Genomic DNA, 13,914 nt, shown 5'->3' on the forward strand with positions numbered 1-13,914 from the left:
TTTAAGCTATTCGATAACCAAAAAGAAGTTGTTGAAAAACAATCGCAATTTATCTCTTTAGCGCACCATATCACTAATGACTATAGAAATACTATTGAAGCCATACAAACTAATTTTAATAGATCATACAACGCGGTCACCGCTGAATTAACACAAATTGATTACAGCATTGAAAATATTTAACTTACTCTTATTTGCCAACAACTACTTAATAAACTATTATCAATTGAAAGAAGCCTCAATCGTGCTGAAAAAGACATTTTAAATTATGAAGCTATCAGTTTAAAACAAGTTAATGAAATTATTCAGCATTTGACCGATATTTATGGACAAAATCAATTAATAAAGACTCATATAAACAATCCAATCCTTCACCTGAAATTCACCAAACAAACCATGATTTATGACGAAGATTTGATTTTGGGGATAATTGACTTCCCTATTGTTATGCCAATAGACTCCCAACTGATCAAAATCTATCCTTTAATTATAAATAATAAAATTATACTGCCACCTTCAAAATTTGTTGTCAAGACAAACTAATAACTAATATCACAAAACAAAATGAATGTCCTACTATATATGTTGAGAATTATAAGGAAATTAGCCAACCTAAAATTGGATCAATTTTGGTGACAACTAATCAACAATGGAAAACAAACTATAGACAAACACATACCGCTGGAAATTACATGGTTAACTTCGATGGAAGTATTATAATTGACGAGCAACCCTACTTCAAGGAAGAAACCAGGATAGAAAACATCACTATCAATCCAATTATATACCGCCTTCCGGACCCAAGGAAGGAAATGGCAAAGCTGAATCGCATACCCGACGATGCACAAACAATTAATCAATTATTACAAGATATAACCAACAAACCGATTCACCAACGAGAAGTTACCTTTGCTGCTCATCTCTTTATAACAGCAATTATTTTAATTATTCTCACTATTGCATTTATAATTTTATGCTGCAGAAAACGCATTATCAAAAGTTACAGGGCCTACGGGAAAAGGAAGACAGGTGATAAACCACCAGAGGGAGAAACGGTAACGGTCTCACCCTTGACACCCACCTACCCAAGGATTATTTGAATACGAGGACGTATTTCATATTAACAGGGGGAGAGTTATATCGACCTATCGACCCCACCTATAGGCTGTCCCACTCCACCTACTAAGACAACCAAAGTTATATAAGCGCTAATCAACATATTAAATTAACTCATTTTTTTATAGACAAAAGGGCATTGTAATAACTGTTATTGTGTGTTTGTTCGGTATAATAATAAATATAGTCTCTAACGTTTATTTGTGTAATCGTTTTTTAAAAATTAGTTTTGCTCGGCATTCGACAAAACTATTACGCCGGAACATAAGATTAAAGCAGCAAATTATAACGTGAAATGTATTATAAATACTTTTGATAAAATTGTTATAGATGCAAAATGCAAGGACTGTGTCGCCTCTGAGGGTGGTTGTAAGCATGCGGTGGCCTTTCTTATGTGGCTGCATTGCCGTAGCGAAGATCATTCACCAACAGAAAAAAGTTGTTATTGGAAAAAGTCGTTATTATTGGCAGCATTGTTAGCAAATAAGTGTATTTCTACTGCTGATTGTAGTAAGAAAAAATTAACCACCAGTTATGACGACACATTGTTAAATGAATATGTGCAAGAAAGTAAAAAAGCGCAAACACGGTACCACTACCCCTACTATAAGTATTGCAGCCTCTCTATCTATCTTCTATCACTACATTTTGGAAAAACATCTTTGCAAAAAACTATTGAACATTTTATTGACTTCTGCACTAAACAAATGGATGAACAATTAATTAAAGAAGTAGGGAACGTCACTAGGGGGCAAGGTACCAGTAAAGTATGGCAAGAAATAAGATATGCTTACAGCTTCAAAAGTTTATGATGTTATAAAATGTAAAACATTAAATGGTTGTTTGATCGAAACTATTTTGGGCGCAAAAATATTTCAAACAGAAGCCATGTCGCGTGGTTTGGGATTAGACAACGCTATCTTAAAACAAATATCGCAACACACATCAACAAAATTTTCAAAGGCTGGAATTTTTCCATCGAATGATTTTCCACTTATAGGAGCATCACCTGACACTATTAATGATAACTTTGTGGTAGAAATTAAAAGCCCTTCTTCCCATAAAACCATTTCCAATTATTTAGATTCCGATGGCAATATAAAACCAAAATATTTTTATCAGATGCAGTTGCAAATGTTTTAATGCAAAAAAGTGAAAAGTATTTTTGTAGTGGCGGTTCCTCGGTTTGAAACAACAAAAATATATCGCTTAAATATTGTGATTGTGATAGTGAACTTGTTAAAGATATAATAAATAAGGCAAATGAATTTTGGGTTAATGCTATTTATTATAAAGTTATATAATGTTTTAAAATAAAAGCCGTTAAAAAATATAGCTGCTTCTTATTTAATTAAAAACTTTGAATGTTAATAATTCCACAAACAATTTGTAGTATTAGATCTAAGTACTTGATTAACTGTAAATGAATACGGGCATGTGGTTGAAGAATACGAAATTCCCTGATTCTTGATATTACACGTTCGATGTGTACTCGTAAGCTTGCTATCCGCTTTGCCTCTTTTACTTCTGCTTTTGAACTTCTTCCTGCAGATAAAACAGATGGTGGCCTCACTAATTGTGCATTTTTGGTTGCCAACTACTCTTCCAGATGTTTGAATCCTCTATCTGCCATAATTTGTGCTCCATCTTCAACTAGACTACAATCATTTTATCAGTGATTCTTCCGCCAAATCCGTTTGAGATAAAGATAGTGTTGCAGCCTTTGTATTGAGACCAAGAAAATGACTGGTTAATTGGATTACATGGTTTTTGAATCGATATTTCCAAACAATCTGTTATGCATTGTACTCTTCTGTATCTATGTCTAAATGGAATCGGAAGTTGTTGTTGTACATCAAATAAACTTTTCCACTGAATGAAGGGCTTGAGGAATTTAGCTAGTAAAGGAAAACCATTTTGCACTATTGAACATACTTTCGTAACTGATAAACAGAAGTCATCAGCTTATATCCTGTAAGATGTATCAAGTTTAATTTTCTTCAACCTTACAAAAATATCAAGCTTCGCAATTTTGCACTTTTGAGACAATATTTCAACTATAAACAAAGAATTGCTAGGAATTCCTGGATACAGTTTTGGGTTTTTCTCAATCAAATATATACTTCTTTTTTGAATGTATTCTTTCGAATTCTAAATTTGTACAAAACCCTCGGACATATCAAAACCTGAGAACGCAGATGTGCCAGATGTTGTATCACCACTCGTGGATGCCATTAAATCTATTGAGGAACCATTTTCAGATTCACAGAGAAGCAGAGTTTCACGTTTTCGTTGTCTTTTATTGCCTTCATTAGTAGTATCTTCTGATCTGCGTTTTTTACACGTTATTTGAACCAAGTCTTTCCTTATGCATTGAATAGCTTTGGATCTTCTTGGTGACTTCAAATTAACTTGGATACCACAATCGGTAAAGTAAGATTTTAAATATTACACTCTTCCTCTTTATTAGCCTCCAAATGAACTTCCTCATTTGCCGGATTTTCATGCAACAGTTGTTTTATAATGTCCCTTTGCTCTTTTTTCTGTATTAAAGATCTAGTTTTAAAAGTATGTAACGCGGACTGCTTCTTTTGACAATCAAAAATACTAGGAATGACACCTTCTTTGAGCTTTATTCTTCCACATTTCATGGTTTTTATATAAAGATAATTTTTTATGTCCTCTTCAACCTATATTTGTTAAAAAAAATATTATAAAAAGATTGTTGATTTATATTGTTTAATAAACATACTCTAAAGTGATCTTTACAACAAAATCTCGTGCCTTTGTCGGATACAAAATCAGATCTCCGCATTGCACGTTGCCATGCCTTTCTAAGATTTTGGTCGGATGGCAAACAAATAAATAGTTTTTCTGAAGTATTTACACTTGTATTTGTGCATTCCGGAACTACGCAATATTTATATGAACACTGTTTTTTTGCATTTATATTAAATCAAACAGTATATATATAACACAAGTGATAATTTGAAAACAGCGTACCTATAGCTGTCTAACGTCCGAGTATTAGCTATAGTCGCCGGGTCTGCGCGTATAATGACGTAACGCTTAGCCACACCCCTTTCTCGAGAAACTGAGATTTGTAATTGTTTCTGACGTAGTAAACGTGCCAATAAATTTCTAATTTTTTGCAGATCTATTATTTTTCACTTGTACTTTCGATTTATGAAATAAGAAAAAAATGCCGAACAAGCCCATTAGAACTGCTGAAAAATCAGTCCAATTTCATAGTACTTACAAAGTGCATTTTAGAAGCAAGGCAGTGCAGACAAAAATTTTGATAAGGTATATACCTGTTCCACCTTTCAAGAACTTAATCTTCAGCAGCACTTCTCCATTTAAGATTGATCTAATTCCTTGTCATGTAAAACCATCACAATTTGGTATTACTAATATAAAGAAAATAATCGGTTTTGATGAGGAAAATCAGACAGTGGTGCCTCTTTGTATACAGAAGCTGCCAAACAACAAGATTCCTTATCATATGCAGTTACTTCTTCGTCAAAGTTGTCAGACCCTGGTACGAACATTACAGATACAAATGAAAATACTCTGAAATTGCAGTGTTTGCAGAATAATTTGCAGTTAACTGTTAAAACACCAAAAATGTATATTGGAATCTATAAAGAATCTTACTTCGTAAATAACTTCATTCATAAGCACACTAAAATACCATATGACCATATTTTATTGTGTTTAAAAGAAATTAGATTAAATAATACTATATCTTTTCTGAACTTGAAGATGACTTTGGAATATCCTTATCATATGGTAGTAAACTATTCACAAAGAATATCCCATTGATTGCCAGTGTTTTACGCCCTTTTATTGTTAAATTAGATAAATGTTCCATCAGAAGACTTTACCTGTTTCATTTCGACACAATTATTATAATGTAAGTTGTATAATAGATTGCTTGGAAATCGATATTCAATAACCATCCAAAGCTCTTTTCCAAGCAGTTACTTGGTCAGATTATAAAAAAGGTAATACTGTAAAATATTTAATATCCTGCACACCTAATGGTTTAGTTAATTATATCACCTGCTTTTGGGGGTAGAGCGAGTGATGTCACTATAATGGAAAATTGTGACATATTAGATTGTTTAGATCCACGAACTTTCGTATTAGCTGATCGAGGATTTAAGCATGTTGAACAGGTCCTGAATGAGAAAGGAATGAAATTGAAATTGTTAAGGCCACCTAGTGTAACTTCAGGATGAAAATTATCTAAAGCAGAAGTGCGGCAAACAAGAATAATTGTCAGTTTAAGAATCCACATCGAAAGGGTTATAAGGCGTTTAAGAGAATTTTATAAGTAGGGTAAGATAACCGATTCTAGCACAGAGGAGTAGGTAAGTGACGAAACGTGTAACTGTTAAATGGTTACTATTAAACGGTTGCTGTTACTGGTCACATGATGTTATTGGCTCTTGACGAAGTCAGTGAGTGTAAGCATTAATACGTATATTGGTTGTATTTATACTACAAAGAATGCGGTTTTAAATAGAAGTTATTTGGTTGTGAGAGGGAAAGAAGTAGGAATACGTTAGGAGGAGGGAGAAGGTGGTTGAGTTNGGACAATATCATCGCAGACACACTCTCAAGAATCTCTGCGCAGGAATCCGACAGGGAACTTCAAACTTATCTCAACTCTAACCAATCCCTACAACTTAAACGGATTCACATTCCTAACACAAGCAAATCTGTATCAGTGCAAAGACTGAAACCAGCATACATCATGAAAGAAGAACAACACTCATACTACAACCCGGTCCGGTCGTCGAGTACATTTCCCTAGCTATATCCGAGCAAGCTGATCCACATCGTTCCTCACTCGAAGGGGGGTCCTGTGGGAACACTCGGTATAGCAAGAAAACATTTATTGTTGTGTATCAATTAAGCGTCTACATTTGTGCTGACTTAGTTAGGTCGCGACACACTGCGACTAACTAGGTCAACGGCAAATACACACACAAATGTAATATGCTGAAATGTTCTTTACCATATAATACCATGTAAATAATTTTGTACAAATACTCTGTAAATATCGAAATAAAATTAGTCTAACACCAGGCTCGCTATTATTGTATACTGCAACAGTATCAACTCCGGAATATCGACCATCGGATGCTGTACCAGTGCCACGTCTCATCTTAGGCACAGCAATGTGTCCAACGCTTTTGTAAATCGGTTCTTCTCAGAACCACAACTTTTGCTAGTCACATCTCCCACGACAGAGAGTGGCTACACTTCTATTCACGACATTATTACCCAAATTGTATTTATATATAATAACACCATTCAATCTACTACTAAGATGCGACCATTCGATATACGGTTCATATAAACAATTAAACCCTAATGAAATACCACAATTAGAAAACCCATCCGAATTTGTAAACAATAGGATGCAAGAATTACAAATTACCTACGAAACATTAATGATTTAAATAAATTAAATACAAAACGGTTATCGTTACGTTTTTTCCCAATGAAATATATGTAAGAAACCAAAATGCCACAAGAAATAAAACCGAAATTCTGTATAAAAAACGAATCAATACTAAACAGACAGGAAACGAGGTCGAAACTACAAATATTAACGGTTCATTCCCCGTAAAAGACCATGTAAAGAACATAAAAAGAATTAAGAAGGTTCCATTGTTTCAGAATGATGTTTCGGCTACTGATAATAACCATCTCAATCAACCTAGCACAAGCAGAGGTCCTCCCGCTGGACAATAACATCGGATACTTGGAGGAACACTTAGGTTCCTCACAAATGTTTACACACTATCACAAATTCATCTATTATATTAATATAACACAAATACGTACCACTTACATTAATTTACTCTCAAAAATTGCTATTCTAACAATGAAACAATCTAATCCCTTTCTTAAACCAGCGGAAGATTTACTAAATCAAATCGAAGATAATATTAATAAAATTAAACCAACCAGAAACAAACGCGGATTGATAAACGGAATTGGCACTGCATTTAAATATCTTTTCGGTACCGTGGATTCTAATGATTATGAAGAACTAAAAATTAATATGTTTAAGCTATTCGATAACCAAAAAGAAGTTGTTGAAAAACAATCGCAATTTATCTCTTTAGCGCACCATATCACTAATGACTATAGAAATACTATTGAAGCTATACAAACTAATTTTAATAGTTCATACAACGCGGTCACCGTTGAATTAACACAAATTGGTTACAGCATTGAAAATATTCAACTTACTCTTATTTGCCAACAACTACTTAATAAAATATTATCAATTGAAAGAAGCCTCAATCTTGCTGAAAAAGACATTTTAAATTATGTAGCTATCAGTTTAAAACAAATTAATGAAATTATTCAGCATTTGACCGATATTTATGGACAAAATCAATTAATAAAGACTCATATAAACAATCCCATCCTTCACCTGAAATTCACCAAACAAACCATGATTTATGACGAAGATTTGATTTTGGGGATAATTGACTTCCCTATTGTTATGCCAATAGACTCCCAACTGATCAAAATCGATCCTTTAATTATAAAAAATAAAATTATACTGCCACCTTCAAAATTTGTTGTGAAATTTGATACAATATGTAAATGGTACCTTCAATGTACATCAATGTTTCCACGGCATTATTTTTGTCAAGACAAAATAATAACTAATATCACACAACAAAATGAATGTCCTACTATATATGTTGAGAATTATAAGGAAATTAGCCAACCTAAAATTGGATCAATTTTGGTGACAACTAATCAACAATGGAAAACAAACTATAGACAAACACATACCGCTGGAAATTACATGGTTAACTTCGATGGAAGTATTATAATTGACGAGCAACCCTACTTCAAGGAAGAAACCAAGATAGAAAACATCACTATCAATCCAATTATATACCGCCTTCCGGACCCAAGGAAGAAAATGCCAACGCTGAATCGCATACCCGACGATGCACAAACAATTAATCAATTATTACAAGATATAACCAACAAACCGATTCACCTACAAGAAGTTACCTTTGCTGCTCATCTCTCTATAACAGCAATTATTTTAATTATTCTCACTATTGCATTTATAATTTTATGTTGCAGAAAACGCATTATCAAAAGTCACAGGGCCTACGGGAAAAAGAAGACAGGCAATAAACCACCAGAGGGAGAAACGGTAACGGTCTCACTCTTGACACCTACCCAAGGATTATTTGAATACGAGAACGTATTTCATATTAACAGGGGGAGAGTTATATCGACCTATCGACCCCACCTGTAGGCTGTCCCACTCCACCTAGTAAGACAACCAAAGTTATATAAGCGCTAATCAACATATTAGATTAACTCATTTTTTATAGACAAAAGGGCATTGTAATAACTGTTATTGTGTGTTTGTTCGGTATAATAATAAATATTGTCTCTAACGTTTATTAGTGTAATCGTTTTTTAAAAATTAGTTTTGCTTGGCATTTGACAAAACTAGGTTTCAATAAAATTGAGCAAGTTGATAATTTAATTAAGAATAAAACGGTATATCATATTATAAAAATTTTAAATACTGACACTTTATTGGTTAATAAATTATTGAGACAAGAAAAGAAACAAGGTGAAATCAAACATAAATCTCATTCAAAAGCTAATTCATCTTTGTTAAAGTATTTTAAAAGTAAATTTAGAAATCAACTTAATAAAAAGTAAAATAAAGCACGCTCTGTTAGAAATGTACGATGAATGGATTTAGAAAGTCGTTTCGGAAGTAAGATAAGGACAGGAACATAAATTATAATGTTAAAAAACTAACGTTTTTTTTATTAAAGCTTTCAAATTCAAATTAAAAAAGATCTAGAAGTAAATGATATCTTTATCAAACCTTCAACCAAAAAAAAAACAGATATCAAACATTTTTCAACTAAAAATCACCTTATTGATTTGGTTACGAATTTAAAAGATTGGTGTAATCAACACATAAATGATAAACTATTGGAAGAATTTTTAGAGAGAGACAGTGGTTGAGCACTTTTTGAAATTATTCAAATCAGTAGATGGGATACAGGGGGAAATTGTAAAACATGCAAGACAAGAGGTTAGAGACCGTATATTTAAGCTAGTTAGTCTCATTTACGAGACGGGGAAATTCCCAGAGGATTATAAACGGAACGTAGTAGTAACATTACCTAAAAGGAGGGCGCAGATAGGTGCGAGACATTTAGACTAATTAGCTTAACTTCCCATGCGTCAAAAATCTTAACTAGAATTGTACATCGATGGTAAAGGGTAATTAATTAATCTAATAAAGCATTTTCGGCAACTCTCATACTAATAATAAACATACTGCTAATATGCATACTGCTAATATGCATAGAATAACACAATTTTTAAACAACAGCTCAGAGCTGAATTTTCACTTTATTTTATCTGTAAGTGCCAAACAAATTAAAGACAAAACAATGCCGGGCATATTCACGTCAAACGAAGAGCTGCAAGATGTAATAATTTTATACAATTTATTATCCACTTCACTTACAAGTAAGTTTTATTTTATTTTTTTATTACTGTATGCTTTAAGAATATTTTACCATGAAAACTTTTAAATTTATTATTTCAGTGTTTTATTAAATTTTTATTTCTCTTTATTTTATTTTGCTGCATGCTTTAAAAATATTTTACTATGAAAATTTTTATATTTTACGTTGTACCAATTCAAATTAGTCCTCATTTGGAAAATATTTCCGTGTTATTTTTTGTTCTGTATTTAGAAATGATGATAATTTATCTAGACTACTAGCCATGAAACGTAAAGAATCTAGAAATCTGAAGTTAATCGTGGTAATTTGCATATATTTCGTAAAAGAAATAAATTCTTCCTTGTATACAGGGAATAAAGAAATGTTACCCTTAAACTCTACACTTAGAGCTTTAATTAAAAGATTACAACAGTAGCCTGACAAGTTATGAAATATTGCAGGTACTACGTGACTGCCCTTGTGATTTAAATTACACCCTGCATGCACTGCACCATGGAAACTGTCGTCCACGTGTGAATGATCTTTGATCTTTAGAGTACCAATATCAAGATTTAACCAGAAAATGTAATATTTACTTATTTTGTATTTTTATGCCGTTGTAAAACGAAGTAAAACTTCGTGCTATAAAACTAGCACCGTACTTGATTCTTTTCTGTAAAGTGTCTTAAATGGCGATTTCGCTAGCAAGCAAAGGGAGTAGGTACCAGATTTCAGGCAGTCCCAATTCTAATTCTATTTTTGAAACATACAAGTTTTCTACATCTTTTCCATTTCTTATTTTAAGTTAAACATAAAGTAAAAAGTATGTTAAGTACAAGTAATGAAATATAAACTTTGTTTCCAAAAATTGTGTAGTAGTTTATTTGCTTGGAAGTGAGTATGTACAGCCCAATTTAAGAACGCGACATAGTAGCGGGATAAACATTATTTGGTGGCAGCGGTGGGATCGTACACAACTAGGAATCACGTCTTAGAAATATAAAAATTGCAATCACAAGAATTGATTGTTTTTGCCATTGCGAAATTTCGGATGAAGTCAAGTAGGAACCAGTTACAACAACAAAAGAGGTGCCATCTTAGCATCATTCCAAGTGACGCAAGGCCGTCGAACGCGAGAATTCCACTTTCCCGCCACTTTGCTGCGAAGGATCAACAGTAAATCCGTTTCCTTGTTTCCTATACCTTTTATATTTCATAAGTACCACTCGTCACTATGGCTAATTCGAATAACAACAATAATAATTACATATCTTTCGAACAGGCAATAAAATTACTTCCGACATTTGAGGGTAATAAAAATCAATTTCCACATTCTCTTAATAATGTAGTTGGATATATGTGTATAGATTCGTAGGAAGCTCTGTCCACACACCTCAAACAATTTTTTTCTGAAAAATGAACAATTCTCTAGCTTAAAGCTGCATTAGCGTGTTTAAGGCAAAAGCACAATGAATCCGTTGTTGAACACAGTAGTACGTTTGAAAGTATTGTAGAACACTTTTCATCTGCATCATGTGAAGGTAAGGAGGACGTCGCGATAGAAGTGATTGAAGATCTTTTAAACAGTAGGACGTTACATACTTTTATATTGGGCCTAAAACAACCGTTAAAAATGCTGGTAGAAGCCCTAAATGTGAACGCATACCAGTTAGCGATAGAGCACGTGATTCAAAAGGAACGCGAACTGCTTTTGGACATAGAAAGTTCCAGATTTGTCTACAGCTTCGATCAACGAAATAATACCCAAAATGGTTTTAGGAATTTTTCGAATAACAATAGAAATAGCAGCGGCTCACACACAAATAATACTTCAATTCGGCCGCCTAATAATTCGAACAATAGAGAAAATAGCACTTACAGAAATCACAACAGCTGATTGGCGCCCGCACGACATTTCAAATAGGTTGCTCGACAAACAATTCTAACTGTAATTTAAATAAAAGGTGTATAGATTTAGAAGTTAATGTTAGTTTTTCAGTACTCATTAATGTGTCAGTGATTTGTGCTTATTTACCTGCTTGTGGAATGTTTGTACACAATAGGACAATCTAACCCACCCCATTAAAATCATATTTGGAGGGCGCGACAATTAAATGTACCATCGGTATTTTTAGAATTGCATATGTACATAGTTATTTTACATTAACAGTAGGTATTTGTTACCTGTTATATTTGTATTGTTAAATTTGTAGTTGGTAGGAAAAGCACTGGTGTCATTATTAAGTAAATAGTATTAAGAAATCAGTGCAACAATCTCCCTGCAAGCAACAAGTTAAATTTGTAAATTTTCATGTTCTTGTACAAAACTTACTAAACTTCTTCGAAGGGACATACAACATCAGTGGACAGACTTGTGTCACGAGTCTTTTCAAAAGTTAAAAAACTTTTTATCAACCAAACCCATACTACAATATCTCGATTTCAATAAAAGTTTAATATTAGCGACTGACGTGAGTCAAACTGGAATTGGCGCTATTCTATCTCAGGGCAAAACAGACGAAGATTTACGTGTTGCTTACTGTAGTAGAGCATTAAACAAGGCAGAAATTAATTATTGTACAACTGAAAAGGAGCTTTTAGCCATTGTTTGGGCCACGAAACATTTTCGCCCATATCTTTTTGGCAGAAAGTTCACCACCGTTACCGATCATAAACCTTTAGTTTGGTTGTTTAACGTGAAAGATCCCACAGTCGTTTACTCAAATTTAGATTAGCCCTCAAAGAATATGACTACTAAATCATACACAGAACTGGTAAAATGAACTGTAACGCGGATGCGCTTAGTAGACTCCCTGTAGAAAAGGCAAACGTCGATTGTAATGCCTTTCCTCATGTACTGCTGTACCACATTTTTTAATGAATAAACTCTTAATGCTTTTAAGAAATTTAATTAATTAGCGCAAAAACGGGATATTTGCAAAATATGTTCAATGTAAAACTATCGTGAAACTAACTAACAATAAACTAAACTAATTGAACGAAGAAATATATACAATGAAAATACTAAAATGAAAAAATGTATGAGAACTCGATTGAATTGAAAATGTGATGAATGATTTGAGCTGACTGACTTCCTTTTTGCCTGAATTAACTGTTTATATAAATGTGGAAGTAAATAGCTAGAAAGTAGATACATAATTCACTGATGAATATATAATNAAACGGCACCAACATACCGACCTATGGTACTATTATTCTGTCGCTCAACTTAGGCCTACGAAGATGTTTCCCATGACGCATCAATATAGCCGACGTCACCAAACCAATTATCGGTGCAGACTTCCTTGCGCACTACCAACTGCTGGTAGATTTAAGCAACCAACGACTTTTGGATCGACTGACACACCTCACCACCTCTGGTCAAGTAATCAACTGCTGCCAACCTTCCGTCACTTTCGTTACAGGTACGAAACCGACCACTTCGCCATACCACAAGATACTTCGTGATTTTCCGTCATTAACTCGACCCAACGGCCACATTACCTTTTCGAAACATGCAACAAGGCACTATATAAACACTACCCCCGGTCCACCAGTTGCATGCAAACCACGACGTTTAGCCCCGGACCGTTTCTCTACAGCCAAAAGAGAATTTGAAACGTTGGTACAACTGGGTATCGCACGTCCCTCCTCCAGTCCCTGGGCATCGCCACTGCACATGGTCCCAAAGAAAGACGATGAATGGCGCCCATGCGGAGACTACCGTGCTCTCAACACAGCTATTACAACACCTTTTGGATTGTTCGAGTTTCCTCACATGAATTTTGGTTTACGTAACGCCAGCCAAACATTTCAACGATTTATTGATGAAGTGTTACACGGCCTTGACTTCTGTTTTGCTTACATCGATGACATATTGGTCCCATCAGAAAATGCTGAACAGCACAAACAGCATTTACGCACGTTATTTACTCGTCTACATTCATACGGAATACTGCTTAACCAAGCAAAATGCAACTTTCGTAAACAAGAAGTCTCTTTTCTAGGTTATTCTGTCTCGGCAAATGGAATACGCCCTTTACCCGACAGAGTAACAGCAATCTCCAATTTCCCCAAGCCTACTACCGCAAAACAATTGCGACGTTTCCTGGGTATGCTCAACTTTTACAGAAAGTTCCTGCCTAACGCTGCCCGCACTCATTCTGCTCTGAATGAACTTTTACTGGGGAAAATCAAAGGAAATGCACCACTTCAATGGAATCCCACAGCCAACGAGGCATTCAATTCAAGTAAGGAGCAA

This window comes from Agrilus planipennis, unplaced genomic scaffold (genome assembly GCF_000699045.2).
Source record: "Agrilus planipennis isolate EAB-ADULT unplaced genomic scaffold, Apla_2.0 scaffold231, whole genome shotgun sequence".
In the NCBI taxonomy this organism is placed as follows: Eukaryota; Metazoa; Arthropoda; class Insecta; order Coleoptera; family Buprestidae; genus Agrilus; species Agrilus planipennis.